Source organism: Pseudophryne corroboree, chromosome 4 (assembly GCF_028390025.1).
Source record: "Pseudophryne corroboree isolate aPseCor3 chromosome 4, aPseCor3.hap2, whole genome shotgun sequence".
NCBI classification, from domain to species: domain Eukaryota; kingdom Metazoa; phylum Chordata; class Amphibia; order Anura; family Myobatrachidae; genus Pseudophryne; species Pseudophryne corroboree.
This window is the reverse complement of record NC_086447.1, coordinates 708059048-708072054: the sequence shown is the minus strand read 5'-3', so window position 1 is coordinate 708072054 and position 13007 is coordinate 708059048. Positions and strand designations below refer to the sequence as shown.

General features: G+C 42.9%; 1 protein-coding gene and 1 pseudogene across 1 annotated transcript in view; both read left to right on the top strand.

Annotated features, from left to right (window-relative positions):
* The window catches only part of LOC134910984 (proton-coupled folate transporter-like), a 668553-nt gene that overhangs the window by 267264 nt on the left and 388282 nt on the right, over positions 1-13007 (top strand). The window lies entirely within an intron of this gene.
* LOC134912958 (5S ribosomal RNA) lies at positions 1343-1461 on the top strand (annotated as a pseudogene).

The window sequence follows — 13007 nt, the reverse complement described above, 5'->3', positions numbered from 1 at the left end:
ATCCTCATGTGAAGCTGAACCACTGACTCTATCAGCTCTCCCTATAGGCTGCCAATCCCCAGCTTCCACAAACGCTACACGACGGTAGCGGGGATTTGCTTATCCCACTCTGTGCATAACGCACAGACAGCGATTATCTGTCTGAGCACCAGCTCTCATGATAACAGCACCTGCTATATTCCCTGGTTATTGCACACACGCATACAGAATTTGTGTACCCTTAATTGTTGTAGGGAGATCTTATATCAGGTGTTAGTCTGTGTACAATTAACAAATATATTTTCTATCTTAACACAGCAATGAGACAGCTTAGGAGCTAAAGAGATCAGAAGTATTCCAGGAGAAGGAGAGCATGCTTATTTAAATACCTACAAACTTAAGCATATGAGCACAACCCTTTTGAAAGAATCTTACATTATAACATATGTTCCTTTGCACACCACTTGTCCTCACAATTTGTGACAAATATAACAAAAAATATGTTTAGAATTGTGCCTTAATAACGGGGTATACCTTAACAAATAGTGTGTTGTTTTCCAATGTGGAATTTTTTATGTCTCTCTATGTATTAAGAGATAGCATATGGTAATATTGTGGTTTATCTAGCTTCTTAATTCCAATTTATAAATGGTTATCAGTTATCTATATTTCATAACTAAAGCATCATTATCACCAGACAATTTCTTGCATGGTTTTTGATTTTCATATGTACCCTTATCTGTGGAAAAATTCCCTTCTGTTTTCATGAACAAACATAATTTGATGCAAATAAATCCCTGTCTGGAATAGACATAGAAAATTGTGTCCTCAGCAAAGCAGTATACCTTAATAATTAGGATTTAATTCTCTATGCTTTGATGCTTTCCATGTCTCTTTACAATTTGATGTAAATAAATCCCTATTTGGGACAGACAGAAAAATGTGTTGTCAGCAATACAATATACCTCAACAAATAGGGTACATTATTATTATTATTATTATTATTATTATTATTACTATTTTCCTGTACTCTTTTTCTTGTGCAACTTCTTGTTCAAAAAATATTTTTATTCTCCTTTATTTGCAATCTTTCTGCAAATTTTCTGTATTTCTTCACCTTTGCTTACTTTTTCTTCTGAGCACTTTCTCACGCACAATTAAAGGATTGTCCTCTGCAATGCCAATTATGGCAACAGGGGCGCTCTAGTGGACAGCAGAAGTGCTACATAATTTCTGTCCATTTTTCAATTGTGAACCAGCAGGTCTAGTCTCACTCGGCTGACACTTGTAAAATTTCTATTTTGTTTCAATACTCCTTCATTTAATTGGGTACTCCTATACGCTGTTGGATGTTTGCCTAAGTATCTACAGTCATACCATGCTGGACATGCCCGATCTCGTCTGATCTTGGAAGCCAAGCAGCGTTGGGCCTGGTCAGTACCAGAAAGGGAGACCCTCTGGGAATACCGGGTACTGTAGTATCAAGGATCATACCTTTCCGTTGATGCACCCAGGATGAATTAGCTACCAATACTTACAATATCAATATCAGATCCCGTGCCTATGCTTACTCACTCAGAAGGAGTTCAGACTTGGAAAAGCCGGGTCTCTTGTTTCTCTCTTATGATTATATTTATATATAACAATTCATAAGTTGAGAAAACAAGAGATTTCAAATTTTCGCTTTGATAAACATCAAATATCAATACTCACTCAAAATACAGTGGGTGTGCAAACAACCTGTCACCTACCCCACAATACGTGAGTAACATACCTCTATATTGTTATATAATACTTTTTTAAAGCTATTGTTGTTGATATTAACAACAATATTTTCATCTGTCTAATAAAATAAATGTTAAGTTTTAATCCCACACTTACAGTGTACCTCACACTATTACATATCAGCATATTGATTTATACAAAGAGTGCCCCAGAGAGACAATAAAACATTATTTTCTTTTTGCTTCTTTGAAAAAAAATCCTCACAATAGTTTGCTCTGAACTAACGTCCGGGAGCACCACCAACTCAGTTCTACCGCAAAAGCCAAGTCGGCCAAGTCGGTAGCTATATGTTGGTCATCAGTCATGCCTTTCATGATCTAAAAATTGTTTTACATTCACTCACAATCCGGTCCAGTGCAGGTTCCAAAACCCCAACCCAAAGCTGAACCACTAGCTATGAACATAGGCCAGGGCCTCAGCCATTCCTTGCCACTCCGAGTCGTAAATGGCATATTGGCAAGTTTACGCTTCTCCTCAGATGCTTTTAATTTAGATTTTTGGGTCATTTTACTGAACTTTAGTTTTTTGGATTTTACATGCTCTCTACTATGACATTGGGCATCAGCCTTGGCAGACGACGTTGATGGCATTTCATCGTCTCTGCCATGACTAGTGGCAGCAGCTTCAGCAATGGGTGGAAGTGGATCTTGATTCTTCCCTATTTCACCCTCCACATTTTTGTTCTCCATTTTTTAATGTGTGGAATTATAGGCCTGTAATATTATTATATCAATAGCAATGGCCTACTGTACTGTACAACTATATACTGTTGGTCACCAAAATGCTGCACTGTACTACTATATATACTGCTCACAACAATACAGCACAGAAATGGATACTTGAAGTGATACAGAGCTGCAATATACAGCAATGGACTACTGTACTGTACAACTATATACTGTTGGTCACCAAAATGTTGCACTGTACTACTATATATACTGCTCACAACCATTCAGCACAGATATGGATACTTGCAGTGACACGGAGCTGCAAGATACAACAATGGATTACTGTACTGTACAACTATATACTGTTGGTCACCAAAATGTTGCACTGTACTACTATATATACTGCTCACAACAATGCAGCACAGATATGGATACTTGCAGTGACACGGAGTTGCAAAATACAGCAATGTACTACTGTACTATACAACTTTATACTGTTGGTCACCAAAATGCTGCACTGTACTACTATATATATACTGCTCAAAAACAATGCAGCACAGATATGGATACTAGCAGCGATACAGAGCTGCAAGATACAGCAATAGACTACTGTACTGTACAACTATATACTGTTGGTCACCAAAATGCTGCACTGTACTACTATATATACTGCTCACAACAATGCAGCACAGATATGGATACTTGCAGTGACACGGAGCTGCAAGATACAGCAATGGATTACTGTACTGTACTACTATACTGGTGGTCATCAAAATGCTGCACTGTACTATATATATAATATATAGTATATACTGGTCACACAACAATGCAGCAGATATTGAGTACTGATGATCAAGATACTGTCTAGAACTGAGTCTGACACGGAGCTGCAAGATACAGCAATGGCCTACTGTACTGTACTACTATAATTATATACTGGTGGTCCCCACAATGCAGCACACTGAGCACAGATATTTGTAGCACACTGAGCACAGATATGGAGCTTTTCAGGCAGAGAACGTAGATATTTGTAGCACACTGAGCACAGATATTTGCAGCACACTGAGCACAGATGTGGAGCTTTTTTGGCAGAGAACGTAGCCACGTCCTCTCCGTTCAATCTCCAATGCACGAGTGAAAATGGCGGTGACGAGCGGCTCTTTATATGGAATACAAATCTCGCGAGAATCCGACAGCGGGATGATGACATTCGGCCTCGTTCGGGTTAACCGAGCAAGGCGGGTAGATCCGAGGCTGCCTCGGACCCGTGTAAAATAGGTGAAGTTCGTGGGGGTTCGGATCTTGACGAACCGAACCCGATTATCTCTACTTTTTATTATACTGTAGATACACATTTTACAAGCGTCATACACAGGATTAGAAACCACGACCTATTACACTGGAAGCTGTTTGCTCCTGTATAGGAAGTATGAGCATTTTAACTATATGAAGTTACTTCTATGACAACTACATGTAATTTCATATAGTTAGAATTCTCATGCTTCATGTACAGGAGCAAATAAATCAGTAAAGTGTCTGCTATCAGTTTGCCAGGTCATGTATGACTGCTAAGAACTGTGTGATTTAAAATAAAAGACAATGAAATGTATACTGTATATATATTTTTTCCAGAATTCGCCATACACACACACACACATACACACACATACAAACATATATTTATCTAAGGGGGGGCACCAATATTTATCTTGCCTCCGGGCAACAGGGACGAACTTACACCACTGGACATTGGACCCATTTTGTGGGGGTGCCCAACGCTCCCTGAGCAGCTGGGTAGACCCTGGCTCACCTCCCCTCACTGAATATTAGAGATGAGCGGGTTCGGTTCTCTGAGAACCGAACCCCCCCCGAACTCCACGTGGTTTACACGGGTCCGAGTCAGACTCGGTTCTTCCCGCTTGACTCGGAAAGCCCAACGAGGCAAATCGTCATCATCCCGCTGTCGGATTCTCGCGAGATTCGGCTTCTATATAAATAGCCGCGCGTCGCCGCCATTTTCACGCGTACATTGTAGAGAGAGCGGAGAGGACGTGGCTACGTTCTGATAGTGTCGATATTATCTTAAACCATAAAGCTATACCTTTAAACACACTTTTTACCGCTAGACTTAATATGCACTCTACGTACTTTGTACGCTATTTGCGTACAGAGTCCCGTACCATGTACGGACTTAGCGCACAAACGCTGCGCTGGGGGTACAAAGTACACACAGCGCGCACACACTCTTTATATACTTTAAACCTTATTAGTAATGCAATGCAATGATATTATTACATTCTAAACCTTATGCAGCAAAGCACTGCAATGATGTTACACCTTAAACCTTATGCAGCGCTGACGGTACAAAGTACCCGCAGCGCGTACACACCTTATCAATACACTCTTAAACCTTACAGTTAGGTAATGTAATACACCTTAAACCCTAGCAGGGAAAAGAGGACACAACACCGATTTGTAGTTAAACACTGGGCTCCGACACCTCAGCGTATATATCTGGAAGGGGATAACAATATAATTTATACACTACAATACAACAGAGTAAATGTTTACAGTCAATGTACATACGTGAGAATATTCGCATGCGCTTCCTGGTCCAGTCCTCCGCTAATCAGGTAGATAGCGTTAAGAGTCTTCTGACCGGCCAGGCAGCAACAGGCTTTTTATACACTACTTCCAAAAGTAATGCAATGGATACTGTAATCCCTTTGTCCATTGGACACAGAAATGCATCTTTACATTACAGGAGAGGTCATAGGTTGATTTGAAAAGGTGGGCGATGTCTTTCTCAACTGCTCTTGTGGGTGGTCTCCTCTGGATTCCCGCCGCATACATAATATACAGTAAATACAGTTTATATCTATATTCTACTTCTGCACATAACTATAAGCAGGAACATGCAATCTTCCTCTAACCAACACTGGAATGTTACTCTTAAAATGCCCTACAGCTGGATACCAGACATCACCTTATAACCTTAGTCTGTACCTTCCTATCATGCAAAGGCGAATCCCTTAGTCCTGGAATCATTTAAACTGTTGATACTTGCTGATGTGGTGCAGGGGGGCTATGTGTACAATGTGCACTATTTGGATTAAATATGTAATGTTTTGATAACCCTCTATGCGCTCACAATCTCTGCCGTAAATACCCATACCACGCGCAGGACTGCGGGAGCGACCATACGTAAATTGCGGATATGTGCACGCACGGCGGAACAAGTGCACGCGCAGCGGGCATGTGTGTGTGGTTAGTACGTGATGTGTGTACTGGAATATTTTTCGACTTTGACAGTCCACCCTTTGGCAGTCAACAATAGCTGCCACTATCTAAACACTAAACAGAAAAATATACAATACAATATCTACAGATGGTTGGATGGTAGGAGGAGAGGTGTAGGCGGGAAATGTATGACCTAGTGGGATAGTAAAAGTATGTATGTATGAATCCATGTCTGAGGGGCATGTATCATCATGCTGTATAGGTTCTAGATAAGCTTCGAGGTATTGCGAAGTACACATTAAATCCTTCTTATCCCGTATTGAGGGTCTGTAAGTGGGCCAACAAACACTACCGAGCTCTTTTCGGCTTCTTGTTCCAATAAATGGGGTGCACATTTAGTTGATGATACATGGAGGGGGAACATATGTGAGTGCTAATATATGTGGATATCACCTGTCGACTATGTGTGTCACTAACTGAAGGTTGTAGAGATGAAGATAAGACACATATCTAAAATACATTCACATAACATTTTCGTAATCATTCTTGGGTATAGTCGATGTCTTTTCCGGATCGGTGTATCTGGGCAAAGGGGGAGACAAAGGAAAAACGGGTGAAAGAAACAGGCCATGGAATTCATTTGCAATCCTTATCATAACATTGTCTCTATGGATGCGTCGTAAATTAAATCTGCTGCTGTGACAATGCCCCCGCTCCTTAAACTCATCAATTTTGTGCCGTGCTTGCGCCGCGTTAGGATTCGAACACACCTAAATATCAAACCAATTATTATAACGACTCCCAGGATACAATGGAGAAACTTCCCTACACATGATAACATTTTGAGCCCACTCTCCTAAACCTGAGAACCAATTTCGTGGGTTCAACCATGAGACCCAGCCGGTCAGTTCATTACTCACAGCAGTCAGGGTAAGGTTGTGTCTCCTTCGGAACTCCCACTTCAACTGCAAGATATCGTCCATCTTTTGATCGATGATCTCGGTTGGGTCGTCAGTGCTGTTTGTAATATACGTGCAGCACTTCACACCATATTGAGTTGCCAAAGTGACACAGTACCCACCCGTCACAGCTGTGATATATTTGAGGACCATCCTATGCTGGATCAGTTCTGTCTTGTAAGCTTGCAGCGCCCTACCCATATACCTGAAGGTGTCGTCATACATCTCAGTGATATTATCTATCAAGTTCGCTAGCACATGGATGTACCTATAATTTATAATTCCTCTGGCAGTACGGGTGATGTCTAATGCGAAAAGGAATTGAATCCCGGTGGATTCGTGGATCAAATCAGAGGCTACGTGCTCTGTCCTATCTATGAGGTGTCTCTTAACGATGTGTTTATAGTGAGTATGAGTATAAGAAGCCTGAGCACTGCGGTGAACATCTTTCATCTTATCATGGGTTATGGTCATGACCTCTGGCAACACTCTTCCAACATAACACAATCCCTCTGAGTTTGGGGCAAGCCACTTATACGCCTTCCTCCCACATATGAAATAGGCATCATCGGGGAGAACATATGGGACAGAATATGACATTACCATATTAAAAACATTCCAAGTGAAAAACCCAATCCCTAGTTCTCCCATCTGCTCAGTACAAGTATCAGGCTGGATGATATGAGCACAGTACCCTGGTGATACTTCTCCAACCCACATGGTCTTGCTTCCTCGAGTATACCTATACCGAAAATACCTTCCACTGTTGGCTATTTGGCGTACAAGTTCAGAGTCTATGGGTATCCTATCAGCTCTGTGCTAAAAGGCCATGGTCAGGTTATTCCACGTCACCTCCCAATTTCCTGGTTTTCGGAAATTGGAAATGTTGAAGCATAATAAGGATCTATCTACATGATACTGGTGGAGCTTCAAACTAGGGGGCCTAGAACTATTACATTTCTTGTCCACCGGTCTCCCACCCCGTAATTCGAGTACCTCATCTATTGCTAAAGGGTACGGTACTAATCCTGACTTGCTCTGACCTTGAGTTACTTGTGAGCACACCCAGCATTCTGTTTGGTTTAAAACCTTACCCACTAGTGAGTGGTAATCACTCAATGGATGACGGTCCATGTTGATATTAAGGCTGGACTGACATCTCTGGATGCACCCATCCTCAACTATATTCTCACAATTCCTACAAATGCAATTTTCCTCAGCCAATAACCCTTCACAGTGCCTCCGAGCTCCCTGACTACCAGATCGTTTTCTGATACTCGCCTTTGCTCGAGTGATGTGTTGCTCTTGGAATTCTATAAATCCGTCCTCGCCATCAGAACCCATTCCAGATCCTTTCTTGACCTCTCTGGGACTCTCACCGAAACAGACTGTTCTGGTCAACAACAGGTTTAACAGTAAAACCCGGAACGCAGTCTCTTGGGGTAAGTCAATCTTGTTAAGGGGAGAGAAAGGAAACAAGAAGGGGGAGGAAAAGGGAAGGAGAGAAGGAGGGTAGTGGGAGATGGAGAAAATAATAAAAAAGAAAAACGGGTGCGACAACCGCCTCTGGTCTTGTTGTTCTCCGCGCTCAGGTGCCGTGACAACAGTCCTGCCTCTCAACCTTCCAGGAACAGACACTACAGTGATATGATGTTCTCTACACTCTGCTCTTTGTCACGGGTTCTCTCTGGGTCAGCGACCTTCTTACAGTGGGACAAGTGGACCCAAGTCTCTCTTTCGGCAACCTTTTAACGCTGTTGTGCTGGTTAGTAAGACTTGGTACGGTCCTTCCCACCTGTCAATGAGGTAACCTGAGCTTAGAAAATTTCGAATCATTACATAATCCCCAGGTTCAATGTCATGACAATTACTGTTTGGTAGGTCAGGAATCACCAGCTTTAGATTTTTGTTTTGATTCCTCAGATGTTGGCTCATCTTAACCAAATATTTTACAGTCACTTCGTTATTGCATTTCAAATTATCCTGGGGGTCTATCATTACATGGGGCTGTCGACCAAAAATAATCTCTCAAGGGTGATAGGTTAAGGGGGGACCTGGGAGTGGTTCTGATGCTGTACAATAATAGTGGCAAGGCTTCTGGCCACAACAATCCAGTTTCAGCCATCACTTTGCTCAGCTTATTCTTAATAGTGCTGTTTACTCTCTTCACCTTCGCACTCACCTGTGGGCGGTACGGTGTGTGCAGCTTGCTATTAATTCCCATCAGTTTGCACATAACCTGAAAGACTTCACCTGTAAAATGGGTACCCCTATCGCTTTCAATTATTCTAGGGATACCATATCTACACACAAATTCCTGCACAATTTTCTTTGCAGTGAACGTAGCAGTATTTGTGGCAGCAGGGAACGCTTCTACCAATTGGTAAACACATCAATACAGACTAACACATTTTAAATTCCTACAGGGTGGTAACTGTATGAAATCAATCTGTATTACCTGAAAAGGGCCGTCTGTCGGCGGGATATGGGATGGTTCTGTTGGTATTGACTTTCCAATATTCTTCCTCAAGCAAATAAGACATGTCATTGCTCTCTTACCCGCATGAGAAGAGAATCCTGGCGCACACCAGTAGGCTCTCACCTGCTTACACATACCCTCTTTACCCAGATGAGTCAGACCGTGTGCCGCCTCAGCTAAGCTTGGAAGATATGCTCTGGGGGCCACTGGCTTACCCTGTCCATCTGTCCAGAGTCCTGAGGACTCCTGGCCATATCCCTTTGACCTCCAGACTGCCTTTTCCTGTGGAGAACACAAATTTTGCATTTCAATTTTTGTGTGTTGATGGTGTTGAATATCATCAGTGATGTGATATCTGTGTGTATGGGGGTGCTGGCTGCTGATTTAGCAGCTTCGTCTGCCCGGCTGTTAGCAAGTGAGATTGGATATTGGTTGTAAGTATGTGCTTTACACCTCATAACAGCCACTCTGTCTGGTTCTTGTATCGCTGTTAGAAGCCTTTTTATGTGGGATGCATGCGCTACAGGTGTGCCAGCTGCCGTCATGAAATTTCTGAGGCGCCATAGGGCCCTGAAATCATGCACTACTCCAAAGGCATACCTAGAATATGTATATATATTGGCTGACTTACCCTTGGCCAATTCACACGCTCTGGTTAGGGCGACCAGCTCAGCAACTTGTGCTGAGTGCGGTGGGCTCAGGGGTTCAGCTTCTATGATACCTCTGTCATCTACAACTGCGTATCCAGTACACAAGTCTCCCGAGTCCGTCTGTCTGTGGCAACTACCGTCAGTGTAAAAAGTAAAATCTACGCCTTCCAGTGGGTTGTCACTAATGTCAGGTCTCGCGGTGAAAGTCTGGTTCAGATATTCCATACAATCATGCGTGTCAGTATCTGCACTAAAACCTCCTTCACCATCATTCTCATCCTCCACCCTTTGTGCCTGTCCAGGCACACTCGGCAGATAAGTTGCAATATTTAGTGCGCTGCATCTCTTTATGGTGATGTTTACAGGGGCCATTAGTGCTAATTCCCACCTTGTAAACCGCTCTGATGAGACATGTCTGGTTTGGGCGGAGTTCAGTAAGGCTGACACTGCATGAGGCGTATGGACTGTCAGGTTGTGTCCTAACACTACGTCTTTGCTTTTACTCACTAGCAAAGCTATCGCTGCAACACTTCGCAAGCATGTGGGGAGAGACCGCGCTACGGTGTCCAACTGTGCACTGTAGTAAGCTACCGGCCTGCTGGCATCACTATGTCTCTGGGTTAAGACACCTGCCGCACACCCAGCACTTTCCGTACCATACAGTTCAAAGGGTTTCCCATAATCTGGCATGCCTAATGCAGGTGCCTGTGATAGGCACTGTTTGAGTCTCTCAAATGCCAGTTCGGACTCATCTGTGTGCAACATCCGATCTGGTTTGTTTGAAGAGACCATTTCTTGCAAAGGTAAAGCCAGTATGGAGAACCCTGGGATCCAGTTTCGGCAGTACCCACACATTCCAAGAAAAGTGCGGATCTGTTGCTGGGTTTGTGGCAGAGTCGTGTCGCGAATCGCCTGTATTCTATCAGCGGTAAGGTGTCTAAGGCCTTGCGTCAAGCAATATCCCAAATATTTTACCCTGGTCTGGCACAACTGCAATTTATCCTTTGAAACCTTGTGTCCCGTATGGGAAAGATGAAACATAAGCTTTTTCGTGTCTGTCAAGGACGATTCGAGTGAATCGGAACACAGCAGTGAGTCATCTACATACTGTATTAATACTGATCCGCTCTCAGGTTGAAAGGATTGTAAACAGTCATGCAAAGCCTGGGAGAAAATACTTGGGCTGTCAATGAAACCTTGGGGTAGGCGAGTCCAGGTATACTGTACTACCCTGTATGTGAATGCAAACAGGTATTGGCTGTCAGGGTGCAAAGGGACAGAAAAGAAAGCAGAACAGAGGTCAATGACAGTGAAAAATTTTGCAGTAGGGGGAATTTGCATGAGGTAAACAAAAAACAAATATAGAGGCTGCGCTATTCCAAAGATGTACCAACAATAGTATAGATGTATTAATAATACTTTTTTAATATTAAAATATCTAAAATAATATGGTGAATGCACCATAGGTATGCAACATAAAAATGCAATGAAAAGTAAAAAATTTGCATGAGGATGACAGCTGGATTTGGCACTACTGGGAATTGGCTCTCAACTATCTTGTTTATCCCTCTTAGATCCTGCAGTAGCCTGTAACCCCTCCCCCCACTCTTTTTCACAGGGAAGATGGGACTATTGGCAGTGCTGGATGTCCTAACTAGGATGCCCTGTTGTAGCAAGCACTCTGACTGGGTACACTCCTAATTCCACCTCTGGCTTCAGAGGATACTGTGGGATTTTTGGAGCTATCCTACCATCTTTTATTTGCACTACTACGGGAGCTACTTTCGCCAACAATCCAGTGTCTTGTCCATCTTTGGTCCAGAGGGATCCCGGTATTTGTGATATCATTTCCTCTACCTTGGATGGACACCTGTCTATACCAGCAGAGTCCTAAATGTGAATCTCGGGTATATCCAAGAAGACACCCTCAGGAGTACAATATATGACACACCCCATTTTACACAATATATCTCTCCCAAGTAGATTAGTCGGAGCTGATGCAGCTAACAAAAAGGAATGCTTGGTCTGCAAAGGCCCTATCGTAATCTCCGCAGGTATACTCAAAGGGTAGTGTTGTACTGTTGTACTACTCCTGTTACTCCCATTGCCGAAATTGTTTTACCCGTGGTTTTCATACCTGCCGTTGAATTTAACACTGACCTGGCCGCCCCTGTATCTACAAGAAAAGGTAGTGATCTACCAGCTACATCAACTGTGACCTCAGGTTCACTACCAAGGCTAGCAATCAACTTCACTGGCTGCAGACTACGGGTGTGGCCCAACCCCTATTGTATATTGTGACCCTCCCGGAGCGCGCTGGTAGCTACAATATGTAAGGGGGGTAACGGAGAATTTTCGGAGGTCTGCCAGTCCCTCCTTGGTGGGTACCTCCTTGTTTCCCCTGCATGCGGCTCATAACTTCTCCTATGCGATCCCTGATCCCTATCATGTGTATTATAATGTGGTTCATATCCTGGTCTAGGGGGTCGATATACCTTATGTGTGCCTTTATAACTACAGTTTCGTGTAATATGTCCTTCCTTCCGACAGTTATAGCATACTACTAAACGTGACTTACCATCAGGGGTCTGGGGTTTTAGCTGATGTGGTTTGGTTGTAAGGGCATTTATACTTCCTGTCATCAGCTTATCCCCCTGTGACTCCCTGTGCTTAATGACGTTCCGATCGTGCTCGAGAGCGGACTCTCTTAATGCAGCCACCGAGATACCTCTCCAGTTAGGTAGAGTGGTTTGTACCCTTGTTCTTAATGTCTCTCTTAACCCGTCCATTTATACTGACACAGCTACCTCCCTGTGATGTACATTTTCCTTAATGTCCTCGACCCCAGTGAATCTAGCCATTTCCTGCAGTGCTCGGTGGAAATATTCAGATGCCATTTGACCTTCTTTTTGTCTTATGGAATTTTTTTTATTCCATTTGACAACAGTAGGGAAATATACTCCTAATTGCAGATTGATCTGTCGTACATTCTCCTGAGTGTACTCATCAGTGAGAGGTACTTCTGCGTCTAATTTACAATCAGTAATGAATTTCGCGGGGTCAATATTGGAAGGTAAAAATACTCGTAGCACTGTTCGCCAATCTTTGTTTGTGGGTTCGGTGGCGTTACTTAATTCTTTAATAAACCTCTGGCATGCGACTAGATCCTTTCTGGGATCGGGAAATTTAGACAAAATTGTCCTCAATTCTGTCCGGGACCAAGGACAATGCATAGCAATGTTCCTGA